Raw genomic sequence first — 19,572 nt, 5'->3', positions numbered from 1 at the left:
CCCCATCCCACCGCCTGCCTTTTATTTTTAACATTCACACAAGAAAATGTGCAGGAAAAGACAGAGAGGTATGAATGCTTTCTTTCCACTTGCAGAAAATACCCTGTGAAAGAAGAGATTGGAAGAGGGGATTGAAATGTTTGAAAAAGGTGAATTTTAATTATCTACACCCCTCCATTATATAATGTAATGAAGATTTGGCATCTTGTAGTTCTAGAGATGGAATGATAGGTACTGACAGAATCGTATACTGAATCCTGCACAGTAGTGATTGAGTTTGCACTGATAATTAAGTTTTCATCTGTATTTAAATAAACATCAAAACGAACTACAATTTGTTTCTGAATGGTACTTGTACAGTTGCTTGTGTTTGGGACAAATGATTGTGTTGGTGAAATACAACTAGATGTCAGCTTTTACTTGTCAGCATTTTTACTTTGACATTGTCAAAGTTTGTTTCCTTATTTTAAAAGTGGGCTGGTTATCTTTATCAGTCTGCCTGGGCATTGGCTATTAAAAAGTTTGGTAAGCTGGGCAAATTGATGTACACCTGCTACTGGGGAGGCTGAGGTAGTAAGGATCACAAGTTTGAGGCCAGCCTCAGCAATTTAGCAAGACCTTGTCTCAAAATAAAAAAATTAAGAAGGGGTGGGGATGTAGCTAGTGGGAGAGAGTGCCTCTGAGTTTAATCCCCAGAACAACAACAACAACTACAATCTATGAAGAGTTTGGTAAAGTATAAATTATTCTAAGGCATGATTCAGGCTGCCTGCATCCTACAAGTCCCTGGATCCAGAGCAAGTCCTATGGGATGTACCTGTCTCTCCTGAGGCTTTTTGCCTCCCTGAACCCTGAGCTGGAGGGATGAGTAGCTCTGTGGGCACTCTCTTCCACCAAGCATTTGAGGTGTGAGGAAATGTGAAACTTTTATGTGATAATACCTAGCATGGTTAGCAGTCTTGAAAAGTGACCCATCCTTTAGAAAGTGTAGAAATATGGTTGCCTCTTATGTAACTTTCTTTCATAACGAGACATGGATTTCCCAAGAATGAAGATTCCTGCAAAAGTAGTTGAAAAGTTGTTGGGACACTGATTTATTTTGATGTTTTGGCTTTTCTGAAGTTAAAGGGTCTTTTGTTTTTTTTTTGAAAATATATTAGGAGGACTTGTAACTTTCAGTTCTTTGTGGACTAAAGTGCTAAGAGAGTGAATTCCATGAAGAACCATGGAATTGTCATTGTCATGCTTTTGGGATGCGCCAGAAATGTTTCTAAGTGTTTTGGCAGTTGTTCTCACTCCTTCCCAGAGCCTTTCTCTCATGTTGATGGGGTATGAATAATTATTTAGTGCCATCAATACCTGGTGATCCTGAGCCTTGGGGAAGTCAAAGAGCGTGGATTTAGCGGTTTGAGATTGGAGAGGATGTGAGGAATTGTAGTTCTACTCCCATTTGTCTGTTGAACTTTTAACTCATACGTTCAGTTCAAACAAACCTCTCTGTCAAGCCTTTGCCAGTGAACTCCACTGGTGTTTGGGTCTCTCTCCTCTGCTCTCCTAGACTCCTCACCCCACATAGTGTTGGAGCACTTTGCACCTTTGTGTCTGAGGCATTTGTGATACTGTGACATCTTTGAAGCCAGTGGTTGCCCTCTCTTTCCTTACTTCTCTAGGGTCTGGATCAGCCTGTGACATATGGCAAGTGCTTAGTAAAAGTCTGTTACAAGTAGTCCTTGGGGCAGGGGAACACATTTTTATTAATCCCTTCTGCAGGCTCCACTGTTGTTTTGCTTTTGCATAAACCACTACAGTTGGTCCAGCAGTCATGTATCAGTCACACATTCCCCTTCTACAGATGAGTTAACTGAGACCCAGTGGGCTTAAGTCATGTGCCCTAGATCACATGGCCAGTGACAGGACTGGCATTCGAACAGGTGTGTTGGACTCAAGAATATTATTATACCTGTGCCCTCAATTGAGAAACCCAGTCTCAGGGAAGAAGAGATGTACTGCAAGTAATGCAGGATGTTATAATTGAAATTCTCACATTTTGTTTTTGTCAGATGCATTCGTGAAATGACCATGTCCATCTGTTGTGTTTTTTAAAATTGACAAGCTTTTTGATAGTCTGTGGAGTTTTCTTTCTTTCTTTCTCTCTCTCTCTCTTTTTTTCCTTTTTCTTTTTTTGGTACTGAGGATAAAACCCAGGGTGCTGTACTGCTGAGCTATATCTCTAGCCCTTTTTATTTTTATTTTTTGAGACAGTAGTTGCTGAGACTGGCCTCAAACTTGTGATCCTTCTGCCTCACTCCTGAGTTGTGGAGATTGCAGACATTTATGTGCCACTGTGCCCAGCAGAATTTTATTTCTTAAATAGCTTGTTCCATGGTGTCTAAAAGAGAAATTTAGAAAAACAAATACTTTGACATGAGTGTATGTGAAAGTAAGTGTGTATTGAATATTGCTTCCATCTATGGATGTGTTTGCTCATACTTATTTCCAGATAAGTGATTAAGTCTTCTTGCATTGTAAAAGTCTTCAAAGCTGTTTCAGCAGCCTTTAAAAGAAAGCAACAGCAAAACAAACAAAAAAACTACCTATGATTTCACATCAGCATTTAGCATAGATATTACCATCCATCTTTGAGTGGCAAAACTGAGACTCAGAAAGATTAAGTAATGTAGGAAGACCTGCTGGGCATAACCAAGGATTCAAATGAGGTCTGTATGATTCCCAGACCTGGGTCCCTTCTATTCTAGTAGTTCCTGTAGAAACTGCCATAGAATAATGACTGTTCATTTATATTATAGGGTAAATCTGTGATCTGGAAATCACCATTATATTTTCTCAGAAGATTGGGAATTGTGAATGAGATTTCTGGCTTTCTCCTAACGTTAGGATATATGAAAGCACTGCAGTTTGAATGTCAGTAATTTAATGGGCCACTTTATCAGACAGACTCTAGATTAGAATTTGATTGGGGGGGGAGCCTCCTTTTTTGAACCAGATTTGCAGCATTGTTACAATGTTCTCTATATGCATTGGATTCTTTGGGTGACTCATCCCCAGTGCTTCCAGGTACTGGAGCCTGCTTTGTTGCTGGGCGCAAAGGTCTTTAGCTGTTTCCATTTCCTGTTGGTCCTGGTCTAGGCAGTGTGTATAGCAGCACTTTTAAGCCTATTCTAGACACAGAACAGGTAACTTAATTCTATTCAAAGCAGTGTAAGGAATTGGGCACACAGAGGGCTAAAATATAAGGGACTCCTATCTCCTGTTCATGTAGCCCAGTTGATCAATAGAACAGGGAAAAATAGGCTCATCCTGGGGAATGGCTGGCCATCTAGGGCTAATGCATGGTGTAGATTTAAAGTCATTTATAATTAATCGCTTCTAAGTGCAAGACTGCATCTTTCCTCTTGCTCCCACTGCTTTTTGGTATTGTCATTGTCACAACGTGGCAGTTTTGTATCTGAGAGCACCAAATGGCACCCATAGTTTGTCTACAAAGGCCAATTTGGCAGATGGCTTTGAAATCAGATATGGGTACTAGGGGGCCTCTTGGCTAGGTGACTTGTGGCACTTCGATCATTGAGCTTTGGTTTCCTCATCTATAAAGTGAGGCTGGCAATGACCACTTCATGGAATAGACATGCTATGTTTCTCAGACTGTAGTGTGCATCAGAATCACCCAAAGGCTGGCTGGGTCAACACATTGCTGGGCTCTACTGCAGTGTTTCCATATAGTATGTGATGCCTTGGAGTGTGTGTTTTTAACTAGTTTCCAAGTGCTTCTGATCCTTGGAAAGGATCAGACTTGGGAACTCTGGCCTGAGGACTGACGAAGCAGGCACGTTAGGTGTCTAGCACCAACTAGTAGTGCAGAGGAAATGCAAAATGACACTTTTCTACTTCTGAAATGCTTCTAAATATTCACTCTGAAGATGGTGGTATGACTTGGAAAGGAAATTTGGGTTCTCAGAGAGATGTTTTCACTTTGTTATTTCTTGATTGTAACTTGGGACTGTGGTCACAGGCATTATTAAGCATTATGTACATTAGTTGGAACGTTTTCCTTAAAGAAGGGAATGTTGGTGGCCTACCAAAAGGCAGTTAGCCTTTCTGTTGGAAAAGCAGGTTCATCAAACCTACACATCTGGCAAGATGTTCGCTATTGAGGCTTTTTAGAAATGCAGCTTGGAGAGAGGTTGGGGAAAATGGTGGTGGTGATGCTTCTGAGCAGAATCTCATGGGGCCATTAGTGATGGGCTATTGGTGTTTAATGGAGAGTCACTCCTCCTAACAATTCAGATTGATTTCATATTTTTTGATGTTTAGAGTTTGGGAAAAAATATACCTTTTGCCTAGTAGTAGTTAGCTTATCCTTCAAAAACAAACATTGGGGGTGGTATGCGTGTGAGCTCTGTTGGTTTTTTAATGTCTTCTGTGTGCTAGGCCCTAGTTATGCCTTTTATGCACAGTATCTGATTTAATTATCCCTGCCTGTCCTGTAAAGCCTATCAAGTTTCTCTTTTTGCATTTGTGGCCCCAGGCCACACAGCCTTTGAGTGCTCCAGTTAGTATCAGTGCCCTACCTGTGTCAGACTCATAACCACATAATTTCCACTCCTTCACTCTGTATTGTGCTCCCATTATCTCACTTCACCCTCATAGCAGCCTTCATAAGTAGGAATTTCACAGGTGAGCCTGCTGAGATTTCGAGGGGGTGAGTTTGGCCATGTGCACCTACCCAAGTGACTCACAGGACCTGAATTCAGTCCTATACCTGTCTCATTTTGGAGCTTTATGAAGTCATTTCTATGACAACAGCTCACCTCCCTGTCTAGGATCACAGAAGTAAATTCAGAGATGCTCAGCAGCCTGGATGTGTGCAACAGGGACCTGGGGGTAATCCAGCTGGGTTGACTGGGAGGAACTCTGTGTGGGCTGGTAAGGGTTTTGTGTTTGCAAAGCTGTGTTAAAGTAGTTGTCTAAATTGCTGTTTGAGGGAAGGGGACTTTTCTTTTTTCTTGGTAAGCCTGAAGCTCTGTACACTGGTTCTGTAAACATTACACATGGGTACCAAAGGACTAAAATAATGCTTTGGTAATGCTGTTGTTAAAAAGGTGATCAAATTCATGCAGAAGAACTTGGTGTGCTTAAAAAGTTCCATGTAAATAAAAATATAAAGAATCCCCTTCCTTGGTAGGTAGTTACCACGTGTGTTCTAGCCAGTGGGTAGTTTTCTCAGCAGTGTCCTAAGGAGGCTGTGGTGTGGGCACTTTTCCAAGATTTGAAAACTGCCTGCAGCTCTTGATCCAAGGATGGTAAATAGCTTTATGTTGGTGCCTGTCCTGCACTTGTAAGAGGCTCTGGAGATTTGGATTAGTTTGTTTTGTAAACTCTTTAGGACTCTGAAGTGAATAAATCAGTGTGAGCAGAATGTTGCTGTTAAATGATAGCCCCATCCCCCACTCCAGCAGTCATAGCAGTGAAGGAATGCTGACAAGCTAAATGCGATTCACATTTTTTTCTTGAAAGCAGGTCCTCCCTGTGTGCCTGTTTGATACCAGAGCTGTCCTGGGATATAGTGACTCTACTTTGGATCAAAAATTTGGGAAACCATGTCAGAGAAAGAATTTTTATACTACTTTACAAGAGGTAGCCAGGAGACGTAGAAGTATAGGCATTTCAAAGACAGTTTTGTGACAATAGGGCAGGATATCTGAGGTCAGTGTAATACATGGCCTTTGGAGTCAAATTGCTGGGTGTAAATGAAGAACCATGTTTCTGGCCACTAGGAGCTTAGTCTAATTGAGAAGACAAAATTAACATTTGTGAGACAGAAACTAGCAATGTGTTGAGCTGTGAGTTTGATTCTTTGTCAGGAGGCCAAGAAAGGAGAAAAAATCTGGAAGAGTAAGGGAGAAGGTAGGATTTAAGTTGAGTCTTGAAGGACAAGGAAAGGGAAAGAGTCAGATAGGAAGGCATTTCAGATCCAGGAACAGCAGGAGGCAAAGCTTGAGGTGAGTCTGCGCATGGTGCAGGTGGTGGTGTGTTTCTCTATCTATCCACCTGCATGTGTGCAAGCTCCTGAAGCAGCTCTGCCTGGTAGTATGCCTTCTGAGTGCAGTGAAGACTGACTGAGATGGCCACCAGCTCTGATGAGGCAGCAGCCTTGGGGGTTTTGTTTTGTTGGCAGTAGATAGTTTGGTAGTTCTTGAGTGTGTGCCACCTCTAGTGTTTGAGGAAGGGTCCTCTGGCAGGCCCAGTGGAGTGGAATACTTCCTGAGTGAGAGTCTGGCTATATTCAGATTCCAAGATAGGGTGTGCAGGGAGGCCAGAATCCAGCTTTGTTTGGGGAGAGGTGAGGGCCTCAGTGCAGGCTGGGAAATTTGGATTTGACACATTGGGAGCCTGTAGATCTTATCTCTGATTTGCACCTGCAAACCACATGGCCTGGAAAGCTTTTTAAAAATGCCCCATGGAGCCCCACCCCAGACCAATCAAGGTGGAGCCAGTAATTTTTAGAAGTGCCCCAGACAAATCTAATGGTCTGTGTGGGTTGAGAAGCAGATCTATCTGTATGCTCAGGGGAGCCTCTGGGAATGTCAGAGATTGGAATGTGGGAGTAAATGGAGCCAGAGAGGAGGAAGCTTTTGCAGTAATGAGTTGTGGGTGCTGGGGCTCTGAGTTGTCTTGGAGTAACTGTGATGGGTCCAGAAAGGAGGAGGGAAGGCCACCAAGGAGGTGGGATCTGGCTAGAGCCAGACTTTGAGCCAACTTTGAGGGATTGAACCCAGGGGAGCTTAACCACTGAGCCATATCCCTAGCCCTTTTCATTTTTTAAAAATTTACTTGTAGATGGACATAATACCTTTATTTTGTTTATTTCCACAGTGCCTCACACATGCTAGGCAAACGCTCTACTACTGAGCTGCAACCCCAGCCCTCATTTTTTTAATTTTGAGACAGGTTCTTACTAAATTGCTTAGGGCCTCCTTAAACTACTGAGACTGGCCTTGAACTTGCAGTCAAATCCCAGACTTTGAGCCATCTCTGAGCCAGCTTTGGAGGAGGGGGTTAGTTTAGTGGTGTGTAAAGAAGGTGAGAGAGAGCAGGAGGAGAGATTGTGAGCCACCTGTTTGGTAATCCTTTCTACCTGAGCCCTAGGCATGGAGCAGGCAGAGCAGGTTCTTATCTGTTCCTTCAAGCTTGCCAGCCAGGTTCCTTCCCACACCCTGAATTATAATGACCATAGCAAGCAATGCTTGTAAAATTAAAAAACTGTGTTTCTTTAAGGTAATTTTATTAAAGATGGTTGTATTATAGAGTTCTTTTTTTTTTTAAGAGAGAGAGAGAATTTTAATATTATTTTTTAGTTTTTGGCAGACACAACATCTTTGTTTGTATGTGGTGCTGAGGATCGAACCCGGGCCGCACGCATAGCCAGGCGAGCGCGCTACCGCTTGAGCCACATCCCCAGCCCTATTATAGAGTTCTTAATTCAGATAGATTCACTTTACTAGATAAAGGTTGGAAGTGAGGTTCTACCTGGTACATTTAATACATGTAATAAGGTCATGCATAGGATTTTTTGGGGAAAAAAATCATTCATAGTCCAATTCAGGTTATTCACTATTTCATGCTTATTGAGCACATATATATTATGTGTACCAGGTTGGGATATGTGAATGAATAAGATGTAAATACTGCCTTCAGATAGCTTTGGGTCTGTAAGAGGGTGTCTCCTGATGTAGGACAGGTAACATTATCCCTAGGTTGTAGAGAAGTTTAGGAACTGGTACCTGACACTAAGGATGGAGTCTGGGAATCAGAGAAGGCTTCAGGGGAAATGATCTGGAAGTTGAATCTTGAAGGAAAGCTATGCGCAGTGGTGCATGCCTGTAATCCCAGGGACTGTGAGGCTGAGGCAGGAGCATTGTAAATTCGAGGCCAGTTTCAGCAATTTAACAAGGCCCTAAGCAATTTAGTAAGAACCTGTCTCAAAATAAAAAAAAGAAAAGGGCTGGGGATATTGCTCAGTGGTTAAGCTCCCCTGGGTTCAATCCCTCATACATCCCTGCCCTCCCCCCGCAAAAAAAAAATCTTGAAGGAAAAGTGGAGGAGAAATTTGAAATGAGAATAGAGGAACCCAGGTCATTGGTGTTGTGTGGTGCAGAGACCTGGAGGCCTGCTATCCAGCCTGGGCTGATTTAGGAGGAGAAAGGGCTGGACATGTGACAGAGGCCCAGGTGTGGGCTGACCAGGCTGTTCAGGCAGGACTGGTGAGAGCTGGGTGAGATTTGACTTGTGGGCCATGTTTTCACACGGTCATTTTGTGGTGAACGGGCAGAGTTGCAGGTCCTCCACCCGACTCCTAAGCAGAGCAGCTCTGCTCGGATGAAAGTGGGGAACTCAAAAGAGCTTTGGAAAGTGTTTCTGTATGGTTTGAAAACAGCCAAAGTGGCCTCCTTGCTGAGGGTACTGGGGAGCCAGGATGAGCAGAGTGCCCTTTGGGTGGCTGGGAGGGAGGTGCTGAGGCTTCTTTCAGAAGACCTGAATAGTGCTTGTGCAGTGAGAAGGGTGGAGTTGAGAGAAGTTCCTGTCCCACCCTCTCCTCAGGGCCAGTTTCTCTGGGCCAGGTGACGCCTCTGTGATTTGCTGGTGCTTCAGTGAACCAGACCCTTGGGACTAAAACTCCTGTGGTTAAACAGCTCTGTTTTCCAGAACTCCCTGGAGAATTTTGTGACTAAGGTAAAGATAAGGGAAAGCATGTCAGAGAGCCACTGTTCCTGCTTGTGCTGAGGAGATGGTCCCAGCCCTTAACTTTCCTCTGTCTGGATTGGAAAAAAAGGTGTCTTTTGGTGAATCTAGACCACAGAGGTGTCTTGTTTGCCTGTATGTACTGTATCTCTTTTTAAACATTAACCCTGGGTGCTATATTCATTTCCTATGGCTACTGTAACATGCTTTTGTGCCGGAGTACGGCTGCAGCAGAATAATCAGGGGGGGTGACGAATAACTTGTGTACGTTGATACAGCAGGAGTAGGAGCCGTTTATTGCAGGACAGGAGCAGTATTTATACATTCCACACAGCTTATCTAATTAGCATAAACTAGATACATCAGTCAACCAATAAGGAATCTCCACACTTAATGGCTTGCTTTTGTTACTTCTCCAACCACTCCCTCTGGTATTTTGCCAGGCACCATCCAGACTTGTTTACGAACTTTAACATTCCCCTGGCAAAATGCCAGGTGTTATTTTGACTTGTTTACAGACTCTAACACTTTTGTATAGGGTAGAGGAAGCTAAGATCATGCTGTCATCAATGGCTGCATTCCTTCTGGAGGTTCTAGGGGAGAATCTATCTCCTTGCCTTTTCCAGCTTCTAGGCCTTCTGTATTTCTTGGTTTATGCCCCTTTTGTCCTCACAGCTCATTTTTACTGTCCTGTCTTTCTCATGGCATCACTCTGATTCTTCTGTCTCCCAATTCCACTTTGAAATTCTCTCGGGATTACATTGGGTCCACTGGGTTATCCAGGATACTTTCCCTATTTTCAAGTCAGCTGATTAGAAATTTGTAATTCTGTCTGCTACCTTAGTTCCTCCTTTGCCTTGTAACCTAAAATATCCTCAGCTTCCAGGATTAGGATGTGGACATCTTTGAGAGGTCATCATTTGCCTACTGTACTTGCCAACATGAAAATCAGGAGATCTCGCATAGCTATCCACACTTGCGGTTTCATAGACAAATCAGAACACTTGGCAGCTGGGGGCTGCACTGTTGCCTGGTAACAGTGGGTTGGAGCCAGTGTTGGCGCCATTTCTAGATGGGTCTATATGTGTGCTAGTTCTCTGTGGGCCCCAACTCTCCTCCTGGTGCCCACTCATTTCCTTTAGTTTTCTGGTCTTCACTCTGGGGATAAAGGAACTTATAGAGTTCAGTTGTGGTAGGGTTCCATGTTCAGGACAATTGAGTTCTCCACCTTCCTGTTTTGTGCCCTCCTTCTCTCCCCCAGTATCTCATCCCCACTGATGCCCCTTCTTCTGCCTCTGCCTGGCAATACCATCTCCTCTCTTGACCAAGGGCTTTATGCTCCACAGCATCTCTGATGCTATTTTAGGTAGTATTGTTTGTGCCATGACTCCTGGTCTCCTGGTTCTCTCCTTTTTTGGCATCCAACTCTAGTACATTCTGGTACCTTCTGCTCTGTCTTGCATTGGAGTTTGTAACAAGCAAGTCTTTAAATTAACTTTAGAGCCAAATCCATCAAAAGAATGACATAACAAGCATGTAGTTAAACATCTCTCTGCATGTACTCTCCTGGACACTGGGAATGCAACAGAAAACAAGGTAGAGACTCCCTGTCTGGCTCCTCTGCAAGTCTGGTCCTACTAGAGGGATAGGGAGAACCAAGTGAAATGGCAAGTACATTGTCTACTTCCTGTTGCATCTAGGAGTCTCTGCTTCTTTCAGTCCTGAGTCTGGAGGTAAACTCTGTTTGCACTGGGTTAAAGATATTTTGTTGAAAGATCCAATGTCCTTTCTAGACATTGCCTGGACCCAGCTGATAGTTGAATTTTCAGCAGGCATCTCAGAGGCCTGGGTATCAGGTTAGTTTGCAGTGTGAAGTTCCAAGCCAAACTCTCAGAACTGCTGTTTGGTGGTATGAACTAGGGTTCTGGTTATAAGGAACCCTTTGTATGATCTCCTGTGGAGGGATCTGCATCGAGTGAGCCAAACTCTTTGGCTTTTCACTTTTCTTGTCTGGCCAGCTTCAACAGTTTAGGGTTTCTTGCCCCAATTCTCATCACTCCCCCCTTAAAAAAAAATCCACATTCATTAGTTATTCCCCAGTTCAGTCTTCCCCGACCCCTGGTAACTAATCTACTTTTTATCTCTATGGGTTTGTCTAATCTGGACATTCATATACATGGAATCTCATTGTAGCCTTTTAGTTTCCTCTTTTAAAATAATTTATTTATTTATTTAAAAATTTTTAGTTATGGACTGGGGATGTGGCTCAAGCGGTAGCACGCTCGCCTGGCATGCGCAGGGCGCTGAGTTCGATCCTTAGCACCACATAAAAATAAAATAAAGATGTTGTATCCACCGAAAACTAAAAAATAAATATAAAAAAATTGTAGAGCTTTTAAAAAAATTTTTAGTTATACACGGTTAAATTTTTAGTTATCTTTATTTTGTGTATTTATTTTTATGTGGTGCTGAGGATCAAACCCAGAGCCTTGCACCTGCTAGGAGAACGTTCTCCCACTGAGCCACAACCCCAGCCCTTGGTTACCTTTTACCACGTAATCATCATTTTATTTCTATTTATGGACCACAGTTTTTTTTTTTTTTTTTAAATCCATCTGTTGGTGGTCATTTGGGTTGTTTTTACCTGTGGCTATTTTGAATAGTTGCTATTTTAACTTAACTATTCATTGCTTATTTTGAAATTGGTGATGGGGTGTGGATCATAAAGAAAATGTAATGTGTGAAAAGGCAGGAGAGCAGTTTTCCATTTATTTAAGCAATCACATTTACAAAGAACTAGTTTAGTGTATGTGACAGAAAAGTCCACTCCTGGATATGTAACATCAGTATCTTAAGAGACTCAGGCTTTTTTTTTTTAAGGTACTAGGAATTGAACCCAGAGATGCTTAACCACTGAGCTAAGTCCCCAGCCCTTTTTATTTTTTATTGTGAGACAGGAGCTCATTTAGTTGCTGAGGCTGGTTTTGAACTTGTAGTCCTCCTGCTGCAGCCACCTGAGCTGCTGGGATTACAGGCATGTGCCTGGTTCAGAGGCCTCTTCTGTCTTTTTGTTGTTTAATTTGGTGACCATTAGGCCTGCTTGTCTGATGCACAAGTCCTACCCTTCTTGGTGACTTGAGCAGCCATAGCTGCAGGTGTGAGGGTGGACAGTGGCCCTCATGGGCAGTGGTGTAGAGGAAATGCTTGTCAGTCTCTGGGACTTTGCCTTCCTCCTGAGTTATGGGAATAGATTTGTGTTTTCAGAAGAGCCATTGATAGAAGAGCTTGTTTTCCTGGATATGGAGTCAGTGCTGTTAGTCATCTAACAGGCACTGCAGTAAAATAGTCATTGTCTGCCTGAAGTTTGAGTTTTCATTACATACCGGAGTCCAGGAGGGATTGTTACCGTCATGGAACAAAACTGGGTTTGGTGTTTTCTATTCAGGGCATTGATTTCAGGAGAGTTAGTGGGCAGCTGTTAATAGTAGCTGGATGCTGACAGGTGGATACCCTTCTCAAGGCTGGTTTTGTGGAACCATCTATATTTTGAGAGACATGGTAAAAGTGGCCCATGCCACAACTTTGGTAGTTATAGTTATGGAACTGGGGTGGGGCATACTCTGCTATACCATGCTGTATGTTCTCTTTTTGGAGGGCCTGAGGGAGCATTCATCTATGGTCCCAGACAAGGGAAATCTCTTGAATCTGGTTTATCCGTTGTAGACAAAGTGAATCCTTTTCACTTTAAATACCAGGAACCTCAACTCTGAACCAGTCATTTATTTATTCCAGCTGTAGTGTGACCTGCAGTTTGGCTTTCTGGCCCAACTTTTGTCTTTTCCCCACTTCCCTGTTGCTTGGGTTCTTCATTTACTTGCTTATGTTCTCTGAATTTCTTTAAGCCAGTGATTGCCAACTATGGTTGTATTTTAATCAGCATGACCTGGGGAGTTTTTTTTTTTTTTTTTTTTTTAAAGCACCAGTGACTAATGCTTGGTCCCTACCTCCTCCTGTTTTGATCATTCTAGAATGGGGGCTGAGTATAAGTATGCTTCCAAAGTTCTCAAAGTTCACTCATCTGGCCTTGTTTTGAACTGTTCCTTTTAGGTTATTTTGAAAAGGGTGGAGTCTGGGAGAATAGCCAAACCAAAGGATAGTAGTCTGAGCCTCAGAGATGCTGAATAAAGAGGATTATATAATTTCCAGTGGTGTCCTGCCTATGGCACTGCAGGACAATGCTGAGATACTCTTCTCCTTGTCTATAACTGCTGGAGGCTCAGCTCACAGCATATTGGGTAGGAGCAATTCTTGAGATTCAGCTCCAAAGCCTTTGGGCCTGTCTTCCAGTGGTATGGCTTTTTAAACAAGATCTTTTGGGCCATTCAGGACCCACTTCCCTTGCTTGGAGCCTAATTTATGCTTTATATCATTTAGTATAGGTTGTAATTATAAAGAAGACCTTTTAAAGAGAACATTTAAAACACGGTCTTTGCATCTAATCTAATTCCTCCTATGCTTTAAAAAAGGAAGAAAAAAATCCTGTTATCCCTCTTTTAAAGAAAAATAAGAAATTATGAAATAATGTGTTTTTTCTTTGTTCATTTAAAAGAATGTATTTTATCAGTATAAAAAAAAGGCAGGTAGCACAACAAATTACTATGTAACCTGATTGCAAAGTATTGAGTAGGTGTTCTTTAAACAAACTAAGTCCCTAATTCCTCTCTCCTCCAATCTCCATTTTCATTTAGTTCTTTTGCCTTTGAAGAAACATCTTGCTAACTTTATTTCTTCCCCACCATCTTATAATCACTAGTTTCTAAAGACTAGTTAAAGTCAGCTGTACTAAAATAGATGATATGCAGTATAGTATTTCTAGGCAGATTTCATTTTTTTTGTGCTAAATGCCCTGAGATTGTTAAGGATATCTGTTTTAATGGTGGAGAGGCAGGGAGGAGCTTTAGCTTCCCTCCTTATCATAAGGGTCACTACTGTCATGCCATAACAAAAGACAGGCTTACAAGAGAAAAACAACTCCTTTCTATAATCATTGTTTTAAGTGACAAGGGAGCCTTCATAATGACCGGGGGAAAATGGGGAAAATGTCTATTTTATGCATAGGTTCTGTGAAGCAGAAACAGCTATGAGAAATGTGATTGGACAAAAAGGGTAGATCCCAATAGTAATAGATTGAGCTGGGAAACCTGACAAGATTCAGATTATTCTTGTCCTCTCAGTTGTAGTATTCCTTCCTTCACGTTTGGGATGAGACCTTTGGAATAAGGGTGTTGTGATCTATTACTGGACAAAATAGGTCAGAGAATTTCTCTCCCCCCATCTACCACAAGGAATTGAATGTAAGGGCACTCTATCCCTGAGCTGCATCCTCAAGTACCCCTGCTTTTTAAAATTTTTTTATATTTTTTTAATTTTGATTCTGCTAAGTTGTGCAGGCTGGCCTAGAACTTGTGGTTCTCTGTTTCAGCCTTCTGAGTTGCTGGGATTACAGGTGTGTGCCATTATTTCTGGCCAGATAATTCTTTATGGCCAGCATCTTATAATCACTAGACAGAGGGATGTGTTCACTGGGGAGGAGGCTAATCTTTCTAGTTTTTATGGCTGGCTTTGGGGAAAAAGGCTCTCTAGTTTCTGCAACCTGACTTGGGGAAGAGGAATCCTGATTTCCATAACTCACTCTGGGGGAAAAAGAGGGATGACAGGAAGATAGGAAAAGGTCAGAGAGATTTTGGTTCTGAGGCTTTCCAGTGTCTTTTGGTTCAAAGTACCCAGCATGCCAAAGTGCTATATTTTGGGGGTATCATTCTTTGAGCCCAGTGATGGTCACCAGAAAATTTAGAAGTACATGTAAGTAGAAAGGACTAAACTACAACTTGATCTTATCACTGTAATTACTATTGCTATTTTGGTTTATTTCCTTTACATTATTGGTGTTTGTTTTTTACTACCCCGAGGTCTTTGTGATCTGTTTAACTGTCATGGCAAGGCTCAGAGTTTCCCTTGAATGGCCATGCTGGGAGAGGTCTGTCATCTTTTGTGATTTGTGTTCTTTCCAAGGAAGCTATTCCTCCCCACCTCCCATGCTCCAGGTGCTGGGGGATCTGCATTCTTCTTCAGGAGGCCTGGGGGAAGCTGTCTAGTAGGGGTGAGGCTTTGCTGGACTGAGAGAGTTTGATAAGTACCTGCATGTAGGTGGGGGAGGGTGGAGGAATAAACACTGACCTGGGTGGGTGTTGGTACTGTGCAGAGACAGGGAGTGTGGAGGAAGAGCCTGTCTGGTGGAGAAGATGATTTCAGGGCTGGACAGTGGAACCAAAAAAGTGCCAGCACTGTCTGCACTTTGAAGGCTTTCAGAATGGGGCAGACCAACTCCTTGGTCAAAGTCATTTAATGTTCTCTGGGCCTCAGTTTACCCATATTTGATATAAAAGAATGAATAGTCCTTCCCACATCCTTCTCAATACCAACAGGCTGTGGTCTATGTCTCTGAAGACCTTCCATTCCTAGATAAGGGCAGCATTCCAGCTGACAGCTATCTGGTTTCTGGCAATATCTTTTCACTTTGTTAAGGTTGGATTGGATTGATGATGAGATGTTGATGATGGATCAGCATGTTCTTTCCACACAGTTTATTGTCTCACTGTTCAGGAGCCTGCAGAAGAGAAAACAGTCTAGTTTCTCAGAAAATGTGTTTGCTTGGGGCTCAACAGATAAGTCTGAGGCAACCCAGAGAGCAGGAGCAGAACCTTAGTCAACCAGGTCACATCAGAGAGACCTGTGATATGCTCTCATCTAGAAATTTTCTTTTGGAGCCCTTGGCATTGACACTGTATGTGGGTAGTTGAACAGATTGAGAGTCCCTGCAAGCAGGTCTTCCATATTGGAAAGGGTAGGTGCACTGCCCAAAGGGGTCAGGCCTACCTTGCCAATGAGTCACAGAGCCAATCCCATTAGAAGATATGAATCTTTCCAAAAGGCTGTGGCCACCAGGAGGGTGGTAGCAAGCTCTTCTGTGTGCTTTGTGTTTAGCACAAGTGTGCATTTATTTGTATGCCACATTACATGACCAACTGGTGGAGATTTAAGAATTTTTTTTTTTTTTTTTTTACAAGGCTGGGGGTATAGCTCAGTGGTAGAGTATTTGCTAAAGCATGTGTGAGTCACTGGATTCTGACCCCAGCACCATGGAAGGAAAGGGAAGGGGCATTCTACCACTGAGCTACATCTCCAGCCCTTTTTATTTTTTATTTTGAGTTGAGGGGTCTCATTGAGTTGCTAAGATTGGTTTTAAATTTCCGATTTTTTCTGAGATTGTAGACGTGTACCACCATGCTTGACTTTTTTTTTTTTTTTTTTTAATTAGAAGAAAATCAGTTTAAAACTTGGAAAGGAGTGGGAAAAATGTTGTCTATCTTAAAAGAAAAACAATCTGTAACACACTGGCTAGTGAATCAAGCTCTTAGAAATTTGAGATTTTAAAAACTGCCCTTTTTGTGAGGCCCATGGAAATACAATTTGGAATTGGTTGGTCTGAGGTTTTCTCCTTCTGGTGGATGATGTGGAAATACAGTTTTGCCGTTGTTTTTGTTGAATGTGAAAAGTAGTTACTGGCTGATCTGGTATCTTGGAGCCTTGGGTCATTTCAGAGAGAAAGTTCCAGAAAATCTCATTCCAAGGGCCAACCAAAGCCTTTTATCTTTACAGCTTTTGTTTTTCCTCTTCTGCACTTTTCTTATTACCTGATTTAATGAAGGCCAGGTTTGCAAGGCTCTGGGGGAAAAACTGAGTCAGAGGGGTGGGAAAATCATGGAATGGTGACCCCTGATCCCTGCATACCCAGGGGAAAGGCCCAAGTCCTCTGTCATAGGCATTCAGGGCTTATTCTGATTTGATCTCTCTTCCCTTTCAGCTTTACCTCTTGCTGCCTTTTTCTTTTCACTCTTTCCCCAGCCAAGCCATGTCCTGAGCCACCTATTTTGTTTGGAATGTGCTTTGTCCATGGCTCACCTACATTGTTGGGCTCCTCAAATGCTCCACACAAATGCTGGCCAGCTTCTGTCCCATGTCCTTGTTATCATCTGTTTCACTTGCTGTGTGTGGTGTCACTTGAGCTCTTCAGATATAGGCTGTGTCTCATGAATCTGCATCCTCCAGCATCATGCCCAGAGCCTGGCAGGACTGGTGCTGGGGAAGGGACTGCTGCATGAGTGGCTTCTTGGAGGGCTTTATTGCCTGGCTTGACCTTGCCACCTTATGGTGGAGGCACAGACTTGCTCAGGGCCACACTGGGTGGCCCATGGGAGAGGAAAAGCTCATATCAGAGTGGATGGTAGGTTGGATGTGGATGTTGATAGTGGGGGAAGTCACTGAGATGGGAAACATGAAGGGGAGTCCTAGAAAGAAAGGGACAGCTGCAGGAAAACCTGGGGTCTTTCTCCTCTGGTTGACAGTGGTTGGTTTCTTGGCTGTCACACAGGTGAATACAGAAGGATACAGGTGGGCTTTGGCTGGTGTTCACTCGTGGGCTGCTGTTGGCCAAAAAGGCTTTCATGATTTTGTGATTCTGGAATAGATATAAATATAAATATTTATATTTATGTATTTATATATAAATATGTATATTTATAATATATAAATATAAATATATAATATATATACATATAAATAAATAAATATATATATATATATTGTAAGGATTGATTTTTTTTTTAAAGATGAAAAGCTCATTTGAATAGGCAAGATATTAGGCTTGGTACGCATATCCATAACCTCAGCTCCTTGGGTGGCTGAGACAGGAGGATGGAAAGTTCAAGGCCAGTCTGGACAACTTAATGAGACCCTGTTTCAAAAAAACAGGGGAGTGGGCTGGGGCTGTAGCTCAGTGGCAGAGCACTTGCCTCTCATGTGTGAGGCACTGGGTTCTCTTCCTAGCACCACATAAAAATAAACAAATGAAGGCATCCTGTCCATTTACAACTACAAAAAAATTTTTTAAAAAAGAGGAGGGGGAGGCCAGGGTTGTGGCTCAGAGGGCAGAGTGCTTGCCTAGCATGCATGAGGCCCTGAGTTCGATCCCCGGCACCACATAAAAATACACAAATAAAATAAATGTATTAAAAAAAAAAAAGAGGAGGGGAGTGCTGGGGTTGTGGCCAAGCGGTAGAGCACTTGCCTAGCGCATGCGAGGCCCTGGGTTTGATCCTCAGCACCACATAAAAATAAATAAATAAAACAAAGGTTTTGTGTCCAACTAAAAAATACATATAAAAAAAAAAAAAGGAGAGGGAAGGATCTGGGGAGGTAGCTCAGTGGTAGAGCACCCCTGGGTTCAATCTCTAATAAATCAAAAAATTAAGTAAAATGAAAGGATCTTAAAATTTACATTGGAAAATATTGCCCTTCACCTTTATGTGTGTGTGTGTGTGTGTGTACACACACACACACACACACATATATTTTGGTTATAGGTGAACACAATACCTTTATTTTAATGTGGTGCTGAGGATCGCACCCAGTGCCTCACGCATGCTAGGCAAGTGCTCTACCACTGAGTCATAACCCAGCCCCCCCTTGCCCTTCACTCTTGATCTTGTCTGCTCTGTCTCCCTTTCTTCTTAATAATCATCTTTGCAGTTTGAATATCCTTCCAGTGTTTCTTTGCTAATACAAATGCAAACATAAGATAGCTTTTATTTAATAAATAAAATACAGGCTCACCTATATATAGTGCATACACTTCTATGTTTTTTTTTTAAATATTTTTTCTGTATACTACAGATTTTCTCATCAGAATATGAAGGATCATTGTCATTCTCTTCAATATAATATCATGAAGTTGTTTCTTTTTGAAATTTTAAAAAAGTTAATATAAATAAATAAAGGTGTCCGGGTCATTTTCAGCATGCTGTTTCATGACATACCTGCAGTGCATTGTCTTCCCATGTACAGTCATTTCTCATGTGTACAGGTGTTCCACAGGGACATTAAAGAGTCAGAGGGAAGACAGTTTGTCATTTTGGCAGATTTTCCCCTCCATAGCGCTCCATGTTGCCCTCTTACCAGCAATGTAGATGACTGTCTCCCCACAGTCTTGCTAACAGCAGGTGTACTCAAATGTTTGGATTCCTGCTAATCTGACAGGTAAATAGTATCTCAATATAATTTTAATTTGCATTTTCTTAAGTGTGAACTGATCATGCTGTCATGTGTTTAAGGACCATTTATATTTTTTTGTGAACAGCTCTGTTCCCATTTTTCTCTTGGGTTCTCTTTATAATTTTGGAAGGTTGGTTCATTGTATTATGAGTTGTAAATATTTTTTCGGGCTTGAGCCAAAATTCTTTTTGTAATACCTTCCTCCCCATCTCCTTGGGTTTAAATCAGACCATGGCTTTGGGACAGAGCCTAGTTGGTTCCTATTGGGACAGAACCACAATCTTGGCTTCCTTCCAGAAATTTATGTTAATCAGCTACAGGCTCATTTTGAATATGAACATATGATAGTATAGGCATGCTTGAGTCAGGTCTGGCTGGATTTCATAACCCTGAGAGAAAGAATATCAGTTTCTAGTTGTGGGACATGGTGGTGCATGACTAATTCCAGCCACTGTGGAGGCTGAGGCAGGAGGATCACAAATTCAGGATCACAAGTTTGAGGCCAGCCTCAGCAATTTAGTGAGACCCTGTCACAAAATCAAAAAATTAAAAAAAAACTGGGGCTGTTACTCAGTTGTAGGGCACTCCTGTGTTTAATCTCCAATATGTGAAACAAGCAAACTAACTAGTGGCCTGGCACAG

General features: G+C 42.2%; 2 protein-coding genes across 5 annotated transcripts in view; both read left to right on the top strand.

The window, feature by feature from the left end:
• Positions 1-19,572, top strand: part of LOC107157133 (multidrug and toxin extrusion protein 1) — a 612,661-nt gene that overhangs the window by 324,075 nt on the left and 269,014 nt on the right. The window lies entirely within an intron of this gene.
• Epn2 (epsin 2) overlaps positions 1-19,572 on the top strand; it is a 96,120-nt gene that overhangs the window by 9,297 nt on the left and 67,251 nt on the right. The window contains exon 1 of one of the 4 annotated variants that reach the window (XM_048796053.1): positions 39-149. The exons of 1 other annotated variant lie outside the window; for it this stretch is intronic. The gene's annotated coding sequence lies outside the window, so the exon portion shown is untranslated. Of the gene's footprint in view, positions 1-38; positions 150-19,572 lie in introns of those variants that run through there. 2 more of the 4 variants (XM_048796038.1, XM_015503433.2) reach the window with 2 other exon arrangements.

Source organism: Marmota marmota, unplaced genomic scaffold (assembly GCF_001458135.2).
Source record: "Marmota marmota marmota unplaced genomic scaffold, marMar, whole genome shotgun sequence".
Lineage (NCBI taxonomy): Eukaryota > Metazoa > Chordata > Mammalia > Rodentia > Sciuridae > Marmota > Marmota marmota.
This window is presented reverse-complemented; position numbering and strand designations above follow the sequence as displayed.